The sequence below is a fragment of the Cornus florida genome, unplaced genomic scaffold (assembly GCF_030987335.1).
Source record: "Cornus florida cultivar Cherokee Brave unplaced genomic scaffold, ASM3098733v1 CherokeeBrave_3.0.0_Hap2_Chr11, whole genome shotgun sequence".
NCBI classification, from domain to species: Eukaryota; Viridiplantae; Streptophyta; class Magnoliopsida; order Cornales; family Cornaceae; genus Cornus; species Cornus florida.
In genome coordinates, this window is record NW_026775581.1 from 52075407 (window position 1) to 52099960 (window position 24554).

The following is a 24554-nucleotide window of genomic DNA, read 5'->3' on the forward strand; positions in this document are numbered from 1 at the left end:
TTGATTAGTTGGTAAATCGGAAAAATAAATAAATAAATAAATAAAATAAAAATAGCAAAAAGAGAGGATCAGTAACATCTTTCATGGCACATCTGTAATAGTGTGTTTGGTATGAGGGAGGAGGGAAATGACAGGTTTCTATTGTGCACCTTAAGCAATATCATCCCTCCAGACCCACTCTTTTGCTATCATTCAAAAGTGGTGGAAAAGGAGAGAGAAAGTATGATGTTTGTTAAATAAAATGGAAATGACATTATTAACCTATTTAATTGTATTAATTTACATATCAAATTGTTATCTCATAATTTTATCCATTTCCTTCTCTTCCATTCAACAAACAAATGAGGGGTGGACATCCATCCATCCATCATTACCAAAGAGAGCATCATGCTAATGACATAGATCTTTGATCTTCTTTCTTTTTTTCTTTTCTTTTCTTTTTTTTTCTTTTCTTTTCTTTCTTTCCTGGCTTTGATCTTTCTTACACCACCACCATTCTCTACTCTTTAATTACCATTAAATAATAGGTTTGTCTATGATTTTTATCTATTTTCTTTATGTGCATGCGATTATCTTCTATAATTTGGAAGGCTTAAAATATATGAAGAATATGGAGAAAATTGTGGTAGAAAAAGAACATTTTTAAAGATTATATTTACCATGATAAAAAATTTGCAGCAAACAATGCATAGGGCAAAATCAACACGACAATATTTGTATTTATCTAGGAAAAAGCTTTACAATTAGGGTTGGACTCTGAGTTTAAGAAGTCTATCATAAAATATAACGTTTTCAGAACAAATAAGACTCGTAAATCTTTATGTTGCATTTGATAACACCGAATTGACACCTTAAATCGGGAAAAATAATAATAATATAAAAATCAACACCTTAAATTTAAAATTAAAACAGATTTAGTTCAAAATTTTAATTAAATTTCTTCCGATTTCAAATTCAAACTAGTCAAACATAAAGGCCATTTGAATAATAATGTTTAAAATTTAAATGATAATTTTATCTTATTATTGTTCAAACTTCTAAGAGTTCTCTACCTAACAGAAAAATAAATAAATAAATAATACTAATAAAATGCCACCCCATTATAGTAAATTTCTAATGCTGCCACTGGGTCTCATCTAATTTGAAACTTAAGACACTAAACACACCACTTAAAAGTGAAAAAGAGTTACAACTCCATAAAATTTCGACTCCCAAATTTGCCAAACATATGAATAAAATATTTTATTCTAGTCTTCCAACTCCATAAATAGCAATCTCACAATCTCTTTACCTAACTCCACTGCAAAGATAATGCAGTTGGATTTGAGCAAGTTCATGCACTTTCTGTGGCTAAACAACCATGCAGTAAGTACGGACAACAATTTTGGCGTTGAAGATCGGTTTTTTTAAACCGTTATTACATTGATAGAAAGACTTTAAGAGGAGTGAAAGAGCGTGTATCTATTATTGACAAAGCGTCCTTGTTTGACTCCATCTGTTGGAGTTGCACAAAAAACCGATCAAGCATGATAACATTACTTCAAGACAGGATTTTGCGCGTATATACGTTAAATACAAGAATTTAAACTGCATTGATACAAAAGATGTAAGCACTCCAAGATGTGTTTGAAAAAGCTCCTGCTTCAATTGAATCGTCTATACAACCTGCAGGATTTTGGCAGAGCTAGACAGATGTGAAAAGTTGACTAAACACATAATATAAAACTCATACATGAATATATGTAGCTGTCAATCATATTCCAACAAATATAATTAGTATATAATTGACTTTTTTTAACAAGAAATGGTCCTAATCAATGGGAATTATGGGTTGCTTTGATAAGGACTTGGAATATTCATCCTCCAACCTTCCTAATATATATTCTAAGTCCTTATCAAAGCATCCCATATTTCATCCTCCAACCTTCCTATTATATATATATATATATATATATATATATATATATATATATATAAAATATTCCTCCCCCTAAAATATTATTTCATAATTTGGATGCATACACACAAGACTATTCTTCTTGTATGCAAATGTCAAAAGTATCTCGTTGATTTATACGTACCAAATGATGTCGTTTTTCGCAAACTACGCTTTTCTGACTCTATTTGTTAATTATGAAACTGAATGTATAAATCCCATTATTCAATAACAATATATGAAGATTCAAGGTCCACCATTGGATTCTTGACAATGCCAAGTGGCTGTTTGTTGTTAAACATGCAAATTCACACACACACACACACTAGTATATATGATGGGATCTCGTCAACTATCAATAACAATCAACCATTTGCAATAACACAAATCATTGTAAAATAGGGCTATTGGACGAGTAAGTCGAACCACTGGGACTTTACAAAAATGTAAAGTGCTCTAGATCATGAACTACCATGTACATGAATCATTCCCCAAATTAAATAAAACTAAGACATGCTTACTAGAGAGGGCTTCATCACCTCCCTAGATAGGGAGTTAGTTACCCATAGGAGCAAGGAAGGAAGGAGAAGAGATCATCTTCAACTCCATTTTCGCACCTATGGTCTCCAAGACTCACAAAACTCAAGCTCACAATATTTCTCACTCTAAAAAAACCTTCCAAAAGTGAGATATTAGACAATACAAGCCTCCAAGTCCTTATCTAGCCAAAAACATCCTCATTTTCCCTTCATTTTCGTGGCTCAACAACCCTAGGAGAAATCAGGACCACACAATGGGTCAAGGGGACAGCCTTGAAGGAAACAATGCAGACCTATACCCACTTGTCTGCAGATCGGCAGGCGCCCGCGGAAGTTCGAAAATTCTACCCAAAACGGCGGGCACCCGCGGGTGCATGAGGGTACTGGCTTGATTGGCTGGTGCCCGCGGCTTCTAGGTGGGCGCTCGCGAGTCCTGAAGATTCTGCCCGAATGGACGGGTGCCCGCGGGTCTTGGGCGGGCGCCTGCGAGTCCTGGGCTTCTGCTATGAAATTCTTGCTTTTGAACCCTCTTTGCGCGGACTGATGGTGAAACTCTTCCTCCTCAAACATTGTGCGAAGAGTATCATGAATTCCATGGATCACTTGACCTGGCCAAAATGACGGTCCTGGCAATGACGTACTTTGATCTTCAAAAACTTATCAAAGCATCACTTTTAACTTCCTTTGGGGAACTAACTTGAAAATAGACAAAAGCATGCAAATAAAACTAATATATGCAGTATAACCAACTAACGGACTTAACTAATGCAAATAAGGGCGCTTGAATATGCAATATTCGGCGCTTATCAATATACCATGTACAAATAAACACTCCAAAAGTTACTCAGATTCACCAACACAAACATTAAGGAAACAGGTCAAACCAGAAACAGTATATGTAATCATGAACAAATAATTGCAGGATCGCTTTTTCTTATATTATATTAGGATCGCTTTTTGTTTTTGTTTATAAATTATATCAAGCATCTATCAGTATATGTATGTCAATTACCGAATATATATATATATATATATATATATGCTTGTGTGTTATATTTCTCTAACTCACGCTAGGTGCTAATATATAAAGACAGAAAACACACACACACAATTACAGTTGTATTAGGCAATGACACCTGAATATATCTATAAAAGTAACAATAAAGAATTCATGGATCTTTTTCAATTATTATCAATGGCATTACAATAATCTTTAAAATAGGATGATAATAAGATTATGAATGAGACTATTTTCCTAATAGCCGACCAAATATGGCATATCAGAATACAGAAACCACTTCTTGAAAGTTCATACTGAAAGTCTATCCGAAAATAGCTAACCTATCAAATATATATATATATATATACATATAATACACACAAATAGACACAAACAGATACATGTTATACTTGGTGAGTAAATTAACTGAAACATTAGTTTACCTTTACAATTGTTCAACTCTTTTTATAATATGATGAAACTATACTATAATTGTCTTGGTTTAGCAATTGCGTACTGGTAAATTGAGATTATTATATTGCAACTAATATAAGTTTAGTTCAACACAATCATGAAAATGAAATAAAAATAAAACTTATTTAAATTGGCTCACTTGTTTCTCTGCGATTACAGTGGAAGATGGGGTGTAATGGAAGCACATGGTGTTAGTTCAATTCCATTTCACCGCCCTTACAGCTTCCCCCCACTGCACCCCTAACAAAGAAAATACATAAACAAATAAGTAATAGAAAAAGAATCTGAAGCAAATTTATTTTAAAAACAAAAAAAGCACAAATTATAATGTGATTAACACAAAACAACGCAAAGCAAATTTGTAAATAGCCACTTTCAAGAAGGGGGAAAAAAAAAATCAAAACTACGTAGTAGGAAACTAACATGTTATAATTTTAATGTAAATTCCTACTTCAAAATGTCCAAGTGATCAAATTGTTTGAACATTGAGTATGTTATGTACATTGAATAATCTCCTAATATTTTGTAGCTTATAAATACAAGACAGTGAAGGAGATCCATGTGAATAATTAATTGCATTTGAAATCAACTCCAGATGGTAATTTTTCTTAGTTACACTTTCCCAATTGAAGGGTGTAAATCCTTATGGAAACAACTTTGCCATGTCACCAGCACCAAAATGTTTCTTAGCGATAAAAACATTGGCATGCACTTTGTCCATTCATGCATACAAAGTCAGAAAACAACAATAGCAAAAATTTTCACATCATAAACACATATCAAATTTGCTATATATGCATGCACAACAATGTATAAACAACCCATTTAATTCCCTCAAAGCCTCCACAGCCAAAAAATTTCCTCCACAGATCCTCACATGGAGAGCAACTGCAACGATGAGAAGGCTGGGAAGCCAGACATTACACCTACCCACGATAATTCATTGCGTAAGAGGGAGTTAACTGAAGAAAAGAAGCAAGAGGACAACACAGCTGGTGAGGAAGAAGTGCAGTCCATAGAGATGATATTCAAGGACAAGAAGGTACCTCCATGGCATAGGCAGCTGACCTTGAGAGCTTTCGTCGTGAGCTTTGTGTTGGGTGTCCTGTTCAGCTTCATAGTGATGAAGCTCAGCCTCACAGGTGTTATCATTCCCTCTCTGAATGTATCAGCTGGGTTGTTGGGTTTTTTCTTCATTAAAACTTGGACAAAGTTCTTGGAGAAATCTGGTTTGTTGAAGCGACCTTTTACCAGGCAAGAGAATACTGTTATTCAGACATGCGTTGTTGCCACCTGTGGTATTGCCTTTAGCGGTATGTCCTCTCTCTGTATATGGGAATTGATTTTTTAGGCAGTGTTGGACGAGAGAACGTAGATGGTGCTTCTATGTTCCAACTTCCAACTGAATATGATTTAGATGAGCTTGTAGTTTGTGCTAAATTACTATCATATGATTCATTTCTGAGTTATATCTAGCCCCTGTATCTAGATTCAATTTTTTAGCAGGCCAACTTCGCATTTTGGATTGTTGGTATTACCATATTATGACACTTTGAACAAACAGGGGGTTTTGGAAGCTATCTCCTTGGAATGAGCCAAGTAACTGCCGATCAGTCAACAGAAGGCAACAATCCCCAAAATATTAAGAACCCAAGTTTGAGATGGATGATTCCCTTTCTCTTCGTTGTTAGTTTCCTCGGCCTCTTCTCTGTGGTGCCTCTTCGGAAGGTACTTCCCACGAACTTGTCTCCTACACACACAACTATTTAGCCCTAATGAAAAATCCTACAAAAAAGACAGTTGAATATCAAAACACATGGTACTCGAATGATCAAAAAGAAACAAATATGCCACCCCTCTTTTAGCATAAGATGTCAACACATCTCAGGAAAAGTACTGCTAAATTCAGCATGCAACTGAAATAGCCTTTAAACATAACGAAGACCTTGTGCCTTATTTTGTATATGATTCACTTCACACATCATTACCTTCCATCAAATTCTTGATGCATCAATGCTCTTATTCACCCCCACCCACAGTTTTTTGTTCTTATCTTCATATTTTTTTCTTTTAAAGATTTCAAATCTGTAAATGCATTTTCAGATCATGATCATAGACTTCAAACTGACATATCCAAGTGGCACAGCAACTGCTCATCTTATCAACAGCTTCCACACTCCTCAAGGAGCCAAACTGGCTGAGTATGATGACTTTATCACTAATTAAATACCATGTTGCAGTCTGTATCATGAGAACACATTAAGTAATTCAAAGTTCTAAATTATAATTATTTTACTTCTGAGAAATTTTAGCAAACAAGTAAGAACTCTGGGCAAGTTCTTCTCCTTCAGCTTTGTGTGGGCCTTCTTCCAATGGTTCTTCACTGCAGCACCTGACTGTGGTTTTGCACAATTCCCAACATTTGGCCTTGAAGCCTATAAAAACAGGTACCCAACAACACTCTCTATTATTGTGGATATTATCTCTAAAATATCTGCACATAAACAGATTATTTTTACGTGTTTGATTCCTGGCAATATAGAAGGACAGAATTTTCAATTTATTTGATCACAATTGAAAACGATATTTTGATTAGACAAGAATCAGTTACTTGTATTGGTATACTTATCCATTGCTTAAAAGACAAGTATCAGTCAATTGCTTCAAAGATATACAGAGCTTTACTTAATATGTCTGAATTCAGTCAGCGTTGTGGCCAAAAAAAAAAAAAAAAACAGGTTCTACTTCGATTTCTCTGCAACATTCATCGGAGTGGGGATGATCTGTCCATACATAATAAACATCTCTTTATTGATTGGAGCAATACTGTCATGGGGTATAATGTGGCCTCTCATCGAAAACAGAAAGGGCGATTGGTATCACGACCTCAACCCTAGGAGCCTCCATGGCATCCAAGGTTACCAGGTAATTAATGTCCACTCACAATTTTTCATGGTCTGGTTTTGGTTCCATCTTTCTATAGAATGAAAATTTTCATACATCCAATGATCTCATTTTTATTGCAGTTCCATCATCTTTGAAGCTTCTTATCTAATCTAATGAAGCAGCTATAATGTGATTGTATTGCAGGTTTTCATTGCAATTGCCATGATCCTTGGAGATGGACTCTACAACTTCTTCAAAGTGATAAGCCGAACAATTGTTGGTTTGTCTAAACAGCTAAAGAAGAAAGACATGGGCACCATCCTTCCACTGGCCGATCACCCCTGTCCTGAAGTACCATCTTCCTCCTTCGATGACCAGTGCAGGACCCAACTCTTTCTCAAAGACCAAATACCAACATGGCTAGCAATCGGCGGTTATGTTTCAATTGCTACTATATCCATAATATCTCTTCCCCACATTTTTCCACAGCTCGAATGGTACCATGTCTTGGTCATTTACATCTTTGCACCAGTCCTAGCTTTCTGTAATGCATATGGGTCTGGACTGACTGACTGGTCACTCGCCTCAACTTATGGGAAGCTTGCCATTTTCACCATTGGAGCATGGGCTGGAAAATCTCATGGAGGGGTCCTAGCAGGTCTTGCTGCTTGTGGCGTCATGATGAACATTGTATCTACAGCTTCCGACCTAATGCAGGATTTTAAGACCGGGTACATGACACTGGCTTCACCAAGATCAATGTTTGCGAGTCAAGTGATTGGGACTGCAATGGGTTGTGTAATATCTCCTTGTGTCTTTTGGCTCTTCCACCAAGCTTTCCATGATCTTGGGACCAAGGGCTCAGAATACCCTGCACCTTACGCAGTCATTTACAGGAACATATCAATATTGGGTGTGGAAGGGTTCTCGTCTTTGCCAAAGAATTGCCTCCTCCTTTGCTATGTGTTCTTCGCTGCAGCAATGATTATCAACGCGATCAAAGATGCTATACCAAAGAAATGGGCAAAATTTATCCCTCTTCCAATGGCAATGGCTATACCATTCTATGTTGGATCTTATTTTGCCATTGATATGTGTGTTGGGAGCTTGATACTTTTTATTTGGGAGAAGACGAACAGGGCACAAGCAGATGCATTTGGCCCCGCAGTAGCTTCGGGATTAATTTGTGGTGATGGAATATGGACATTGCCTAGTTCAATACTAGCTATAGCTAAGGTAAAGCCACCAATCTGCATGAAGTTTTTATCAAGGGCAACAAACATCAAGGTTGATGCATTCCTAAGTACATGAATCTAGAAAATTTCAGGTTACTGAAATTCCATGTTCATGTTATTAGCTTTGTGTGTTCATACTTTGTGCAATGGTGAAAAACACTGTACATGTATAAAGAAGAAATGACAGGCGTACTTTCTTCCCTTGTGCATGATGATTGAAGTATCGTATCATGAATAAAATAAACACACTTACCTCGTGTTGCATCCTATTCCAATTATTGTTCGCTCATCTTTTGGTTCTTCTTGAACTGGTGATGTGCGGGCATCTCAGACAACTTGATCTGAACCATACTTCCTTGTGTTGACCATGACTGAGAATGGTCTGTAGAAATGATGGTATGGTCACTGTAAAGAGACAAGGGAGCCACTCCTGTGGGTTGTCATTCCCTTGGTACCAAGGAGTGTGGTTAACACTACCTTGATAATAAGGACTTAGAAGTTCCCCGGTGGTTGATGGTGAGATTGAGATGGATAATGGTAAGTGCTGTAGGGATCATAGTGACTAGAAGAAGCTGAGCAAATACATGGAGAGATAAAATAACTAAAAGATGAACGCCATTGATAATGCATAAGTGATTAAAACCAATACCTACTGGAACTAAGTTAAAAGATTGAATGTAAGAGATAAAAACCATATAGCTAAGTTATGCTAAGCTATTGGCTAGAAGCTAAGAAACTAAAGTGACTGATAACTAAAGCTAAATGGGAGATAAAGCTACAAGCTATGGAAGATAAAGGCCTCAGGGTCCTCTTGCTTGTGAAACTAGATCTCTATTTATATAAGTCTTCGCTTGGTGTGGCCTATATTAAGCCCACATTCCCCTAGGTGGCGGTTGAATTCAGAGTGAAAGTGACTATTCATGACCATTCTTGTTGATCTTAGCCTTTGACAGCATTGAACCTTCATACATGTGTCACGCAAACTTCATGTTTCTCATAACTAATTCTAGCTATGGGCTTTTGAACTTCTCCTAATTGTAGATTTCAACTGTTTGCCCATTTTGAGCTTTCTCCACCAACCATGCTGACCGGAAGTGTGACTTGTCACTATCTGAGCTATCCTAACTTGTGGGTTGTGGCTAGTGCCCTTTTTCCTTTTTTGGCATACCTCTGATTCTCATTAATACTCAAACCAAATACTCAACTATTTTGAGCTTTCACCAAAATCCTCTTGATTTGATTACTACCCACATCAATGCTTCTAACTCTCTATGGTCAAGTATCTCACGACCATGAGGTAATTTGAGAGGCTCGACTGCTTCTCTTGATCATGGGTTGATCAAGCAGCTTTTGTGATTCCTAATCATCCATCACACCACCCTCTCGATCATCTTGCTTCTCGACCACAAGTTGGTCTAAAGACTTCCCTTTATAGGCTTCAACCTTTAAGGATATAGTCAATATATCACTTATCGATTTACACTAGTTCACATGGTATCGAGGTATGGGCCTCTGGCTATATATTTATGTCAACAGTACACTACCCAAAAAAAATAAAAGACATATGGCAGTCCCATACTTGGCATTTTCTATCTAGAAAGTCCCATAAAGGCAAATTGGGGTTTTTGGGTGGTGGGGTGGGGTGGGGGGGGGGGATTGGTTTGTTGGAAGTTGAAAATCCATTCCCAGCTTTCCCTCGAAGTCAGAGCATATAAGATTTCTATCGCAACATCAATGGAGCATATTTACGAAACTTGGGGCACACATGTAAATGTGTGATTAGGCCTGTAAGGGAGTTGAATAGGTCTCTTTCAAATTATGCCCATGTTTTAACTTATTTTTATCCATCAATCAAAGCAACAAAGTGAAATAAAATAATTAAGTAATCAAACAACCATGAAATACAAGATCTTGAACATAGCAGAAAAAACACAGGACCTAGTACAAAGGCAAACAATCCTTAAAAAGTTAAAAAAGCTCATCTAACAAGTTAGCCTTCTAATACCTTCGAACTAGACTTACTCCATAAAGTCCTCCCACTCTCCATTGTAGTCATCTAACAAACTACTTTTCCTGCGATCCATTCTCGTCTTCTTCAGTGATTGCTTTTCCGAACTCAGTCATCCAAACATTTACATATGATCACAACTTCACTGCTTGAAACTTTGTCTTATTAAACTAAAGAAGTCACAATGTTATCACACAATTAAGGCACTCTATTTTCTCATTAGCTTTGGGTGCAAGGTGAACAAAAACCTTGCTGCAGAAGAACTTTTTGAAACTCAAGAAAATAAGATCTCTATAAAAATCTTCCTCCTCATCCTGACTAAGGATGGAGCGAAGAATTTATTTCAGGAAGAGGAGAGAGGAGTGGGGGGGAAGAGGAGAGATGTGTGTGGGCTGGGGGGGGGGGGGGGGCGGCATGGGGCAAATATGTTTTCCCAACTAATAGTGCAGCAAAACAACAAACCAAAATATAAAACTTCAGTAATCTAAATTCAAATTTTATGTCATTATTCTTTAGAATATATAGTAAAAAAATTCAAAAATATAAAATTAGAGCATTAAGTTCATAAAATTGCAGTGAAATTTAAAGAACAAATGGAAAAGAGAGAGAGAGAATAAGAAGAAAAAAATAATAATAATAAGAGAAGAAAATATATATATATATATATATATAAAAGAAGACGAAGAAGAAAATAAAAATGGAAGAATTTTGGAGAGGAAAATTAGGGTTTGATTGAAGAAAGTAAATGCAATTTTTTTTTGAAGGGATCCAAGAAACTTGATAAGACAAAAAAGTAAAAGAGAAAAGCAAGAAAGAGTAAGAGAGATTTATAGAAAAAGGAAAATTTTATAGGGACATTTAGTAAAATTTTAAAAAATTACATGCACCAAAGTGAATAATATATATGTGTGTGTGTGTGTGTGTTTTGAAGAGCCACATTGGGCCCAAGGAACATATTAGGAAGTGAAATTTTTTATGGGGATGACATTTTATTGATTTTTTTAAAATTACATACATTAAAATAAAAATAAGTATATATATTTAGGAGCCATATTGGCCGAGCGCCCCCCACTCCCAATGTGGCTCCGTCCTGATCCTTGTCACTTAGAAACTGATTTAGAACGATATAAGAAAGTTTTGATCAAAGTAGGAGATGTTTTTTAAATTAAAAACCCAAAGCTTTTGAATCCCAATTTGAGTAACCAATGCTCAATTTTTGAGTAACCAGATACTCACTCCTTTGTGACATTGAATATCGGTACTCAATTTGTAACCAGTTACTCATTTCACTGGAGTATCGAGTCCCAAAGCTAAATAACTTGACCACCAATGCTCAACAGCACAATTTATGAAAACCTGTTATAAAACACTTTAAAAAATGTTCTAAATCATATCTAAAACTTTTGGAAATTAATATTATCGTGCCTACAAAAACAAGAAAATCAGGGATTTTTTAAACATGTTTTTATTTAGAGGAAATTTGGACATTATGATGACCTAAGATGGAGAAAAATGAATTAAGGGTGGGCCTATTTTGAAGTGGTTTTTACTTTGATGAGGTTTTGACATTATGAGGCCTTAAAGAGATGAGAAATGGGTTTATCAAAAGTAGATATAAAAATACTTTGAAAGAAATAAAAAATATAAAAATAATCACTCCATCTTCATAATACAATCACAATTAGAATCAAATCAGTCGAGGATCTCCTAAAAAAATTAACTTTCATTACGCTTAAGTTATCAATTTGTCCCAATTTCCATTTAAATTCCATGTTTGGACAGAATAGTTTTGAAATTTCTTTCCTCGAGTGCTAGCTATAACCACCACAGAAATCCAATTCAAATTACAGATCCTATACTGAAGCTACACCATGAGCCTGCCTTCCACAAATCCAGTGGTTACATCATATGATCATAGTGGCAGTCCATAGAAGACTAAAACAGATAACTAAGACCTACCAAGGTCATAATTATGGCCATAAGCGCAGCAAGATAGAACATTTCACAATATCTGAAACTAAAGTAATAAATAACTAACTGAATCAATAAAGGTTGTACAGCACCTCAGAAAATACAGCATCAGAAATACAAGCATAGAGACTATGCCTCCTCAGGCTTTGTCGAAACATCATCAAATGCACCGGATGCAGTAGCATAATCATCATTTTCTTTGTTTAAAACTTTGTCATGGCTTCTGCCTTTCTATTCTAGTGATCTGTCCTCAAAATTGGCATTTTAAAGAAATCTCTCAAAAAAGTCCTAATTAATATAATTTGCCTTGTCAAAATCTTTCAAACACACCAACGCTGTACTTCTGCCCAAATATACTTAACTCCAAATAAAAGTCATTGGGTACCTTGACCAATAAGATCGGGAGTTCCGAGTATAGCCTCGGGCTCTTATTCACCACGTTAAAATGAAACACACCAAAACACACCTTACCTATCATGACAAAAGATTAAGCTTGAGAAAACTGATCTTACCTTTTTATGCTCAAAATTGGAGAAAATACAAAGAAGATACGAACACAAGAAAGAAATTTGTTATCCAAACTACATGACTGCCGGCCTCAACAAAATACCACAATCTTCTACTCCTGCTCAGCTCAACACATTAACTGATCCAAGTTGCAAACTAGAGAGAAAATACTTAACTTGAATCTAGATCAATAAATGTAGTAAACCTTCCAATTCATGTAGAATAACAAACTGGATTAGTAAGTTCAACCATATATCTAGGAGACATCAATATGAGAATAAAAATCTAAAAACCACAGAAGAGTATGATAAAAATGAAGACTACTGTGAATGTTGGATAACATTTTCAAGTTCCAACCAAAATGATAAAGAGCAACCTCAGCAAAATTAAAACCCTACATCTGACATATAGCCCATAATATGCGGCACAAAGCAGATCCACAATTACTCTAGTCAAATAATACAATCAGCAATCTCACAAACATAGCATCATCACTTCTTCAAAATTCGGTTCCTCAAACATATTGTCTACCTTGAAATAACCAAGCATTACTTTCCTTATTAAAATGCTCCATCTATCTTAATGGTCTACATTACTGGTCCATAGCTTAAACCTCATGATTGTGACCATAAGTCGTATATAGGATTCTTCTCGCGACTTCCTCTAAGACACTCACTGCCAATAAAAGAACCATGCTTAGAGGGGAATTTTTTTCTCTCAGAGATCAATCAAAATCCTTAACAGTGTGCCCATTACACCATAGTTCATTATAACAATTTGTAGTAAAGACATAACAGCTCACATTGTGATTTTACATGAAATAGCTAAAACTCAGAAAAGCGACTTCAGGTAAGTAGCCAAATAAGCAACAGAAACCTGCTATATAGAAGTTTTAACACTATACAAATCTGATGAAAACTTATGTCTCCCAAATAAAAACGATCTCTTAATCCAAATATGCAACTGCCAGAAATAGGATTCAGAAAACCAAATGTTGAAAATCACATAGAATTTCAGAGATAATAGTCAGCTACACTACAAGCAGCATTATGATAACCTTTCAAGTGTATTTATGTTGTGAAACACACTTACGTTTTCCATAATGAAAATAGAAGTATTAGCAACACTCCACTCCAGGTAATTTTAAAGATATATATATATATTTGTTAATTCCTCTTTCATCCAAAACACATATTTCAATCCCTTCCCTAGTACCACTGTCATTAAATATATTATTATTGTGAAATTTTTTTGAGAATGACATGCTATAATACAGCAGCACCTAGTCCCAAATCAAATGATCTTACAAACCTCAATCTCACAGAAAGTTTGGGTCTACACTCTGATGAAGATGCAATTTCTATTGCATTCTTAGTTTACAAAATGAGTTTCAGCTTTCAAAATACAGTCCAACACCTGTCAGATTCATTGGTCTTAAATAGATCACCCCTTTAAACCTTTGAATAAACTTCAAATCATACCTCTTATACAAACCTCTACCCACTGTCCTAAGGCAGTCAAACCTAGGCTCTGATACCATCTGCTTGGTCCAATTGCTAAACCAAATATCCAACTACTCCTAACTCAAAATCAAAAGTAACTTTATTAGTAAGTGCTTACACAGTCCTGAATTTATATATAACACCAAAAACCCAATATACTCGTCTTCAAAATAGAAGATACGTTAATCTTCAAAGTATGCTACTCCAACACTTAAATAACCCGATTCTAGAAACAATCCGTAACGACTAGTAGAATATGTAGCTTCCATCTGAATGCCATGTTCCCATACCTTATCCCTAGAGACAACCTTACTCCGGTGTTTTCTGAAAAACAGATAACCTTTTTATTGAAAAATAAATTCTTTGAACAATACCAGGAAAAGAATATTTTCAACGATTTTAGATAAATGAACTGAACATCTTGGACTAGGCTATCAAATATATATAACCAAATAAACAATAGTGTTGGAGAATATCATTATAGGAGTGATAAAAGCTCTTAAAATCACTCATTGACAGAATATTGATACGAGTGAATCGTGGAGTGATTTTAGGAATCTTTCCTCATATTTATCAAATGTTTGTATTCTTTCACCAATAAGTAGAGGTGATCATTATATACAAAAATCAAGAGAGAATATAATGAAAGTGATGTAGCCCTGTGGTCTTTGTGCGTCGTGGATGTAGGTTGTAGTGGCCGAACCACATCATACACTTGTGTTGTTCATGTTTAAGTTCTCTCTTCAATTTTTATATCTTTCAATATGGTATCATAGCAGGTTTATCAGACCTTACTCTATTCTTTACTCGTCTCTGATCTTCAAATCAACTAGTTTTTGGATCTTCAGAGTAACTCGTCTCGGACTCTCGACAACTTTGTATTTAGTTTCAAGTTGGACACTAGAGTTAAAATCTCCGTATACCAACTTGAGAGGGTGTTGGATAATATCATTATCCAACATTGACAGAATATTGATACAAGTGAATCATGGAGTGATTTTAGGAATCTTTCCTATATCATATTTATCACATGTTCGTATTCATTCACCTATAAATAGAGGTGATCAGTGTATACAAAAATCAAGAGAAAATATAATGAAAGTGATGTCGCCGTGTGGGCTTTGCGCGTCGTGAATGTAGGCCGTAGTGGCCGAACCGCGTCATACACTTGTGTTGTTCATGTTTAACTTCTCCCTTCAATTTTTATATCTTTCAACGATAGTATTTTAATCTACCAAAGATCCATCATCATTTTCCAAGTTTAACTCATATCAAATTCATTTATCGAATTGTATAAAACCAGATGCCAAATAACTCATCAAGTATAGGAAACTCCGAAAGACGATAATAACCATATCCTGTCAAGCACTGTGTACCTTATGCATCTTTAGGGACCTTCCCCGGGACCACCGCCCCCGTCCTCTCGCTTAAGGGGATCGCACCATGATTAGCCACTCATTAAAACCCGGGATGTTTAGGGACTCTCATCCCAAGGAGAACTCTCACCCTACCTACTTGATTCCAGGCACATAAACAGTGGAGAACACCATCAAATACCACAATGGGCAGCTAGCTATACACAATTTTCACGAACATTTCGTCTTCCTTCCGTAGTCACAAGCTCGCATTTAGAAAGTGCTCCATAAATAAAATATTTCAAATCAATCAGCATGATAAACTTATAGAGAAAATCTATACTAGTATATTATAAATACTCAAAACGTTATCTATCTGTAGCACAATTCTGCAAATATAAAAGAAAACTTCCAGAAGGTACTACCATTCCTGTGTAGAATATGTACTAAATTATCATGAACTAAATTACTCTTTTTCTCACAGCCACAATTTGAATTTGAAAACTCACAACAGAGCATATAATTTGAGTTAAATGGTGAAATAAAATTCTAGGGAAACATTTATAAGTCTAATGTCATATCACAAGTTTTCATCCTCAAAATCCAACAACAAACATGTGCCAAAATTAAGCAAAGGTACTGCTGTCCCCAAAACTTTCAGCAAAAACAGTACTTATTCAAAAATTCATATAAAATAAAATACTAACTCAAATTGACTGAAATCAAAACCAAATGAAACCCAACTTATTGTAGTGTAATATCAGCAATGAACATCCCAGAAAAAGTTTCACAAACTGTTTCTTTACAGCCAAACAAGAGAAGAAACTTTTGCTGTATAAAAACAGTACCACAGCTAGTTTTATACAACTGCAAAAATTCATAAATCATTCAAAATTTAACGAAATTAAGCCAAACAAAATTCCACGCCATCCTCAATAAGCGTATTTCAATCTCAAAATTTCAGAGGCCAATAACAATTAAAAATTATGTAAATATCAATCTTAAACCATAGTGTTCAGCCCTTTTTTTCCCTCACAAGGCTATGTTCAGAGTTTAGCAAACCTTTTCAACATTCTCCATATTCTCGACAAAGAAATTTTATTTTTAGAGCCAAATTCATGTTTTCATAAAGCATCAACCATCAAAGAATTACAATTTTTTGGAAATTTAGAGCAATAGTTTTAGAAAGATTTAGAGTATGGAAACCTATATTTCTTCGAAGCTCTTTTCCCCAATCTCCGTCTTCCAATTTTCTTGTTTATTCTTCTTCTCTCTCTCTTCCAAACAGCTCTGGTATCTCTCTATTTCTTCTTCTTCTTCCTCTCCTCTCTCTCTCTCTCTTTCCCCTGTTCTGGCCGGATAGTCTGCTGTTCACTAATCTTAGAGACCAGCTCCATTTATTTTTGATGTAGACCATGCCATATGTCTTGGCTATCACATGCACTTATACACGTGTCTTTGACTAAGTCAGCATGTGCAACTAGTGTCTTGGATAAGTATAATATATATATTATACAAGATAATGACCTTGAGACACCTGTACATACATGCACTCGAATGCACCAACACTAGTCACTCTTGTTCTGTTTTGTTCTCTCTTTCATTCAAATGTTTCTATCCCTACTTAGTTACCACATCAAGTTAAATGGTTCCAGAGGCCTCTTTTGAAAAACCTTTGCTAACCTAATTGTACTACATTATATTATACACACACATGAATCCAATTGTCACATGCCAAAACCCTCCCCATGAGTTTATTTAGCCCAAATGAATGCATGGGTCTAATGTGTGTGCATGTAAGTTCTAACATGAGTGCACGTAATCTTAGTGTTTGCACACCTATCACATTCATGCGGTATTACATCCATCCACACACCTGTCTACTTATATTCTACAACAAGGTTCTACAGCACCTAGTGTTAATTAATCAACACCATCACTCACCAAAGAACCTTATTTTGAACCTCAGGAGATTACAAGAGACAACCTGAGAGTAATGCTACAGGAAAGGAAAGAATAAGCTGGCATGGTAGAATTAGTAAGGAAGAATAGGATAACATGTAGTTTACTGAGGCCATGGCCTCGGATAGAGTGAAATGAAAAAACAGGATTCATGTTGCCGACTCCAAGTAGTAAGAAAGAAGGGTTTGTTGAGTTGAGTTAAGAACTCTGTATAAACAACTTACAGTTTCAGAAAACTAGAAGCAAAAAGATTGAGAGCATACATAAGCATACACAAGCATACTTAGTGCAGCCTATGATCCTAGCAATTAGATTTCCACACTTTGCTTCTTTTTTGCATTCATCATCATAAAACTAGATGGTGAGTATATTTTTTTGTGTAGAATTTCAAACAACTAAAAGAATTTTCAACAATGGAAGCATCCTCACACTACACGTAATAGACGATACTGGTCACAGGTCACGGAGGAGCAGATTGCGTGAGAAGCGGATTCATCCACTGACAGCAACAAGAGCTCGAGAGGAGTGTAGCAAGAGTCAGCATCAGAGGTAACTAGAGAATTATTGGATTAGAGTCTGTTTAACATATTGTAAAATTATGAATTGATCCACCGGGACTAGGTCCCATAGTATTTTTTTATTTTTTTCATATGGGGGTTTTCACATAAAAATCATGTGCAATGAATTTTTTATGTACATGCTTTATATCTGCAAAAATGATGATTTTCAAAATATTTTAAATTTGTAGTTTACGTTTTGAATTTCTGTTAAGAGTTCATCAATAGATTAGCAAGACCTATTTCAGCGCCCCCGCCCCCCCCCCCCCCCAAAACCCAAAACACCCACCCACCCAAAGGTATAGATTGGGATATTCACATCCACTACAACAATCTGAATTTAGGGATTCGGGATTCCAATCATTATCCTTCAGAACATGCTATATAACGACCAAAAGGGTTTTGAATAAGAAAAGTAGAAATTATGGGCCTATTTGTTTCAGTTTTCTGGAAACCTGTTCTCAATAATTGGAAAAACATAACTGTTTTCAGAACTATAAAAGTCCATTCTATAGTCCGCTGAAAACATACCTTCTCAACTAAACAAGTTTCTATACAGTTTCTGATTTTCGATTCTCCATAAACGACAAGGGGAAAAAATAATCTGAAAAGAGAAAACCGTCCTCAGAAAATTAACCAAATAGGCCTTATAACCTTACTTTTCCTCTTTCTTCCTTGAAATTAACAGGATTATATCCTAAAGAAGAATGAAAAAATAACCAACCAAAGTACTACTTATAAATAAATCAGGAAAAATGATAAACAAGGATCTAGGAGTAAAAGATTATGGTAAGAGAAAGCACAGAAAAAAAAATAAATAAATATAGTAAATAATGCTATATTTACAAAAGAAATAGTCTAACTGAAAATGGAAGAATCAGAGCATCCCATTTATCGGTAAGTTTACTTACATCAACAGGAGTATTTAGCAGTTCTATTCCATTGCTAATCTGACCAAATGGTTCCATTAGATTGAGCACATTCTGCAAAACATCTTTTTGTCAACCATCTTTGGACAATGCCACTAAAAGTCTATACAATAACGATAATAATTTAAAATCATTTAAGGAATATAGTTACGAAGGAAAGAAAAACCATCCTGATGACTGAAAACTTGTCTATGTAAAGCCCAAACAATTATAGGCTAACACAAGCAATAAGAAAATAGCATGTATATACGTATATAAATATAAATACTGAAGGTATATTAATAGGAATAGCATGAGAAGCACATTTTTTATTTAGGGTTTTGTTAAATATCACTAAAATTTGATGCTATCTCATCAAAACACAGAAGAAACTATAAAATTTCTGCTATATTATTTCACTGAAATAGGATGCCACAGTCCCACATATAGCTTAGAGAAAGAATTTCCTCAGAAGCTACTACTTAGAAAAGTAATGTAAGGGCTTTAGTCATTACTCAAGATGTTAACAATAGCATTAAATTTTTTTTGGAAAATTTGACCTTTCATTCAATACATTATGACTCTAGTGACCTCCTTTAGGTCTGTCATTCTTTATAATGTGTATGGGAAAGCTATTTCGCTGGCCAATATTCTTGCAAATTCTGGTCATGCAACTGACATCAAGTATTGCAATAGGATGCCTTCAAAGGCTAAAAACCAACGACAGAGATGCAAAATGAGATATGGCTTGATACCAAGGTGCATTCTCAGTTTTAAAGTAACAGAAAGAGAGTTTATATGGTTTCTCTCTCTCTCTCTCTCTCTCTCTCTCTCTCTCTCTATATATATATATATATATATACACGCGCACACGCGCGTATACAATTGTTCTCTGCCATTCCTGAAACCTTGACCTGTGGCTTGGGACTTAAGACCCAAAGCCACCAGGACGAAGGTAGACTGGTGTATCTATATTATTTTGTCTATATAAAAAATAAAAACAAGAAGACTTAGAGAAATAAAAATATATATATATTACAAAATGAAGCTAAGAAAGTGGTAGCTAAAGCTAAACGAAATGCATTAAATGGTTTGTATGAAAATTAGGTACAGAGGAAGGTGTAAAAGATATTTACAATTTGGCAAAAGGTAGAGAGAGGTTGACCAGAGAGATATGGATCAGATAAGATGCATAAAGAAAATGTATCAAAAAATATTTTTTCCTGAATGGGGTGATTTTATAGAAAGAAAACTTAGAGAAGTACAAAGAAAGGTGAGGGCATACCCTCACTTACAAAAGATGGAAATGAGAAGGACCATTTCCAATACATAGCCAAAGTAATAAGAAAAAAGAGTAGGAAGTATAAAATACAATGATAAAGCATTAAGAAGGGGAGAAAAGATTAAGGAAATCCTACAGTTCCAGTCCCAGCATCTAGAACCATTCCCAGAAGAGCACGAACATTCTAGATGATGGAAGGAATATTTTCAACCACTATTAAATGAGGAATATTCTAGAGAAGAAACTAAGAGTAATAAGCATAATATAGGAATGATAAATATGATCAATACTAGAGATATAAATCTTGCACTTAACAAGATGAGTAATAATGAAGCAGTAGGGCCCCATAATAATACCAATAGAGGCATGTGACTAAATATTTTTAAGTTGTGATATGAGTCTAACTTTTCTGTTAAGAAGGCTACATGGGTGTACCTAGAAAAATCATCTACCGTAAACTGTCTCTTACCACTTAAAAATTGGACCCACAAGATTCATGTATATAAATTCAAGTGGTTTTGACTTATCTATTATTTGAATTCTTTTTCTAATTCTCATGTGATACTTTTATTTGATTACCCCTTTTTACATGGACCACATGCCCCAGCGAGTGATTTGTTAAATTTAGGCAATTATCTAATTAGATGATGCTTGAAAATTTTCACAACATTTTTATAGTTCTCATGACCAAATCACCTATACCATAGCATTATAGTACCAGTTTGAACACCATAAAACACTAATGTAGGTTCTAACTATATGATATAACGGTTGCCTATTGACCTTGTCCCTTTTTGGGTACTATTTCCTTCCTTTTCTATTACTAAACATTCGTCGTATGTGAAATAGACTTTTTGTTGTTTATCACATAGTTGACTAGTACTAATTAATTATCATTTAGCTCATCTACATAACAATTGCCTTCTAACTCTAGAATTCCAGGAAATTTTACTGTTCCATAGCCTACGACCTCTTCATGGGCCTAGAACTATCGAAATACCAATATTTGGTATCTTTTGAAAGCACCATGCGTATTACTAAGCATTCGACCTCTTCTTTTATCATAAAAATTTTCTTTTTATTATAAGTGATTTGTTTTTTATTTGTATCTAGACTATTAATTGGGGAAGTATTAATTAACTTTATAGTTCCTAGAGTCATTTCTCTAGAGAGAGAGAGAGTTTTATGCTCTCCTTCCTATTAAGGTCATTTATCCGTTTAGTACATTTAAAATTTAGGGAGGGTGGTGAAGATGTGCACCTACCTAACTAAACAAGATAAGAACCCTATGATTGCATTCCTGCTAGCACTACAAAAAGCTCCGCTCTTAACGCCCATACTACTGCTCCTCAACTTGCAAGTTCAGGTCAGCAGACAGTCGAGATTCTTGGCCGCAATGCTCACGCAAGAAGCTAACAGGACTAGAATGCAAAAAGAGATGAAAGAGTCACGGTTAGGCTTTATTCTGCCATGTCTTCAAGAGATGTCATCAAGACACTTTGACAAATTCCAACAATATTTTACTAATTAAGTTTAGTTTGGCAACATATATTGAATTTTGCTGCATATTTAATATAATAGAGCAAATGTTATTTTTAAAATATGAATAGATAAATAGTGAAAAACAAAATAGAACATCAAAATGGTTCAAAAATCCAACAGAGACTGAGTAAATAAGCAATTTCAAAAAATAAAAGAAACATTTTAAGTTAACAATTAACAAGAGCATTTAATGCACATGCGACACAATGTTAATAAAAAGAACTTGTCTCTAACAAACCCTTCTTAGGTCCAAGATCTTTTAGCCAAAAGAAGGGTTAACAATCAATGGCCTTCAGCAACTCAAGCAACAAATCAGTATCAGGTTTTATAAAGGCCAATCAACATCAATAGCAATAGTACAATTAGATCATCAGAGAAATACTCTACACAATTAGTTAAGAACAAAAGGAAAAATATAAAAAATAAAAACTACCCGACTTAATGAATGAGAATTATATGATTAATATTTACAGGGCATCCCATCGCCTAATGAATCCAGGATCATTGTAGCCTCACTAACTAACTAACCATCGTAGTAATTCCAGACAACCAATACTGCAATTGACCAATACTGAGAAAAGGCTGGATGTGAAACAACTGGAAGTCAGAAATAAGCTATAAACACAAATAAAGGAAGCTTAATATTGAGAGTCCAAATATATGTTAAATCAACATTACAAAAGCATTTAGTCCATATACCTGAAGTATGTTCAAAAATTAGGATAGATGCTTCCTCAACACTAGCAACCAATCAACGCCTGGATTAATGTCTTAAAAAACATATTTGCCAAGATAACAATATACCTAAAACCAAATGAAGCAGCAAAGTTCATTCCAACTATAGAGAGTAAGTTCTATAATAGAAGTATGATACAAACTACGCTGCAGCCTTTCCGGTGACAGAGAGAGACTGAAATGAGCCTTGAACAGTACCCATCGCCAGGTAAGTGAAACCTATCATTGCCCGAGCCGTCCAAAATCAGGCTACCAAGAATAATTCAATACTATTTCCCTTCACTGGATAGGGTATGGGAAAGATGTAGACAGCAAAAGGCCCATTTCGTTCGCAAACACCAAGGAAAACTCAACACCAACAATAGCCAAACATGATCCCAAGCAATGCATGTACCGAATCATACATCAATATAAATTAGCAACAAATATTATGAAACTGACATATCCAAAAGCAAATGCGGTCATGTCATATCACATTCAAAGACAGGAGGATTGTTCAACATAAGGTATAGGCTTCTACCTATCAAAATAACAAAAAAGGGTACAGGCTTCTTACTTATATCACATAAAAATCGATAACGAAGTACTCTTTTAAGTTATCCACATTTCCAATTATATACAGGCATCGCTTCTGAACTATATATCGAGTTAAAACAAGTTGCATGATAAATCAAGCTCTTACAAGACCATTTTTTGTAGAATCATCATAATTCTTAAGGTAGCATGAAAATGTAAGTTCCTCACTTCACTTAGGACTTGTAGCCTAGACATTAACCATCAAAGTACCATTCAATTGTATGCTATAACCAAATCAGATGTCAACAAATACGGTGAGTGTATCAATGCAACCTTCAAACAAAGCACACAGTGGAGTAAGGTGCAAGTGCATAATTGTATATCAAGAGCTATGAACAAAATATATGAAATGGCTATACATGAAACATTCTACAAACCAAATAGGTAGGTAACAAAATTCAATGAGCAAGTGAACCATGTATGGAGCAGCTTATAGTGAGACAATATAAGTAATGTTTCCACTAGCCATATGTTGGGATGATTGAAAAAGAAAAAAGTTTTAGGACACCAAGTCTAATAAAGCAAAGTATACCTAATTTTTAAGATCCCAGCAGTCATTTACTGACAAATTTCAAAAAAGTAAACGGACCATCTATTGAAACAATAAAAATGCTTATGGAGGAAAGCGGGTTCCAAACAATTAGCCTGACGTCCCACATATCAAGACAACATTGTAGCTTGAGATCCCAACTAGAACATATGACAAAGCAATAAAAAATTTCCGCACCACCCCTAAAATAGAATTACAAAAGCAATAAGAATCAAGTTTATTAAAGATAAAGGAGTTTGAAAAATAAAACTCAAAATTAAGCTAGCAATTATGTACTAAAGCGATTTAACACACGTGTTATGGAAATCTCCGCTACAACTTAATTGCCAAAGAATTTAAGCCCCAAAGGGCTAGTCAACAATACACTTCTGCAAACCAAATAGATACTAGGACTAATACAATCACACAAGGGAACTACTACACCTAAAACTTTATGGAGAAACTTGATTAGAAAAATAGAACCAGTCAATACATATATTTTTTAATAAGTCTGAGTGAATCCGTAATAGGAGATGATAACGCCAACAGTCTAGAAGAGCTATCCGATTTGTCTATTTTTGTCCAACAATTGGGGTAACGCTCCTCTTGCCCATAAACCACTTACCTTAAAAAATGAAAAATAAAAAAGCCAGTGAAGGCGGGATTCAATCACTAGTATGAATATCTAAGACTTTACCCAATAGACCAGTTGGCACTTTAAATTTCCAAAACTTTACACATAAGCCTTTACAAATGCTCGGCCATTACGTTACACTGATACAACAAAATGGTTACCCCTTACATTACATTGATACGACAAAACGGTTTACCCCTTACGCTACACTGATAAATCGCAGAGAAAAAAATTCACATTTGTAATGTTGTTACACAGTATTAAGACCCATTACAATTACAAGTCATGATTTTCTGTACCTCATAATACTTTTATAGGTGCAGAATTCAAAAAATAATTCCATCTTAGTTTTACAAATTTTCATTTCTTTTTTTCACACAATATTGATCTTCATCTCACACTTATTTACTAATTCC

At 35.0% G+C, this 24554-nt stretch overlaps 1 long non-coding RNA gene across 3 annotated transcripts; it reads right to left on the reverse strand.

The window, feature by feature from the left end:
* Window positions 1-1000: 1000 nt before the first annotated feature.
* LOC132282833 (uncharacterized) lies at window positions 1001-20410 on the reverse strand. Of its 3 annotated transcripts, none has more exons than XR_009471894.1 (3): window positions 4996-7853; window positions 4089-4189; window positions 1001-1665 (listed from the first exon to the last, which is right to left on the reverse strand). It is a non-coding gene; the product is annotated as an uncharacterized LOC132282833 (long non-coding RNA). The 3 variants fall into 3 exon arrangements; XR_009471895.1 differs by lacking the exons at window positions 1001-1665; window positions 4996-7853 and adding exons at window positions 1684-3101; window positions 18844-20410; XR_009471893.1 differs by lacking the exon at window positions 1001-1665 and adding an exon at window positions 1684-3101.
* Between the last annotated feature and the right edge of the window lie 4144 nt (window positions 20411-24554).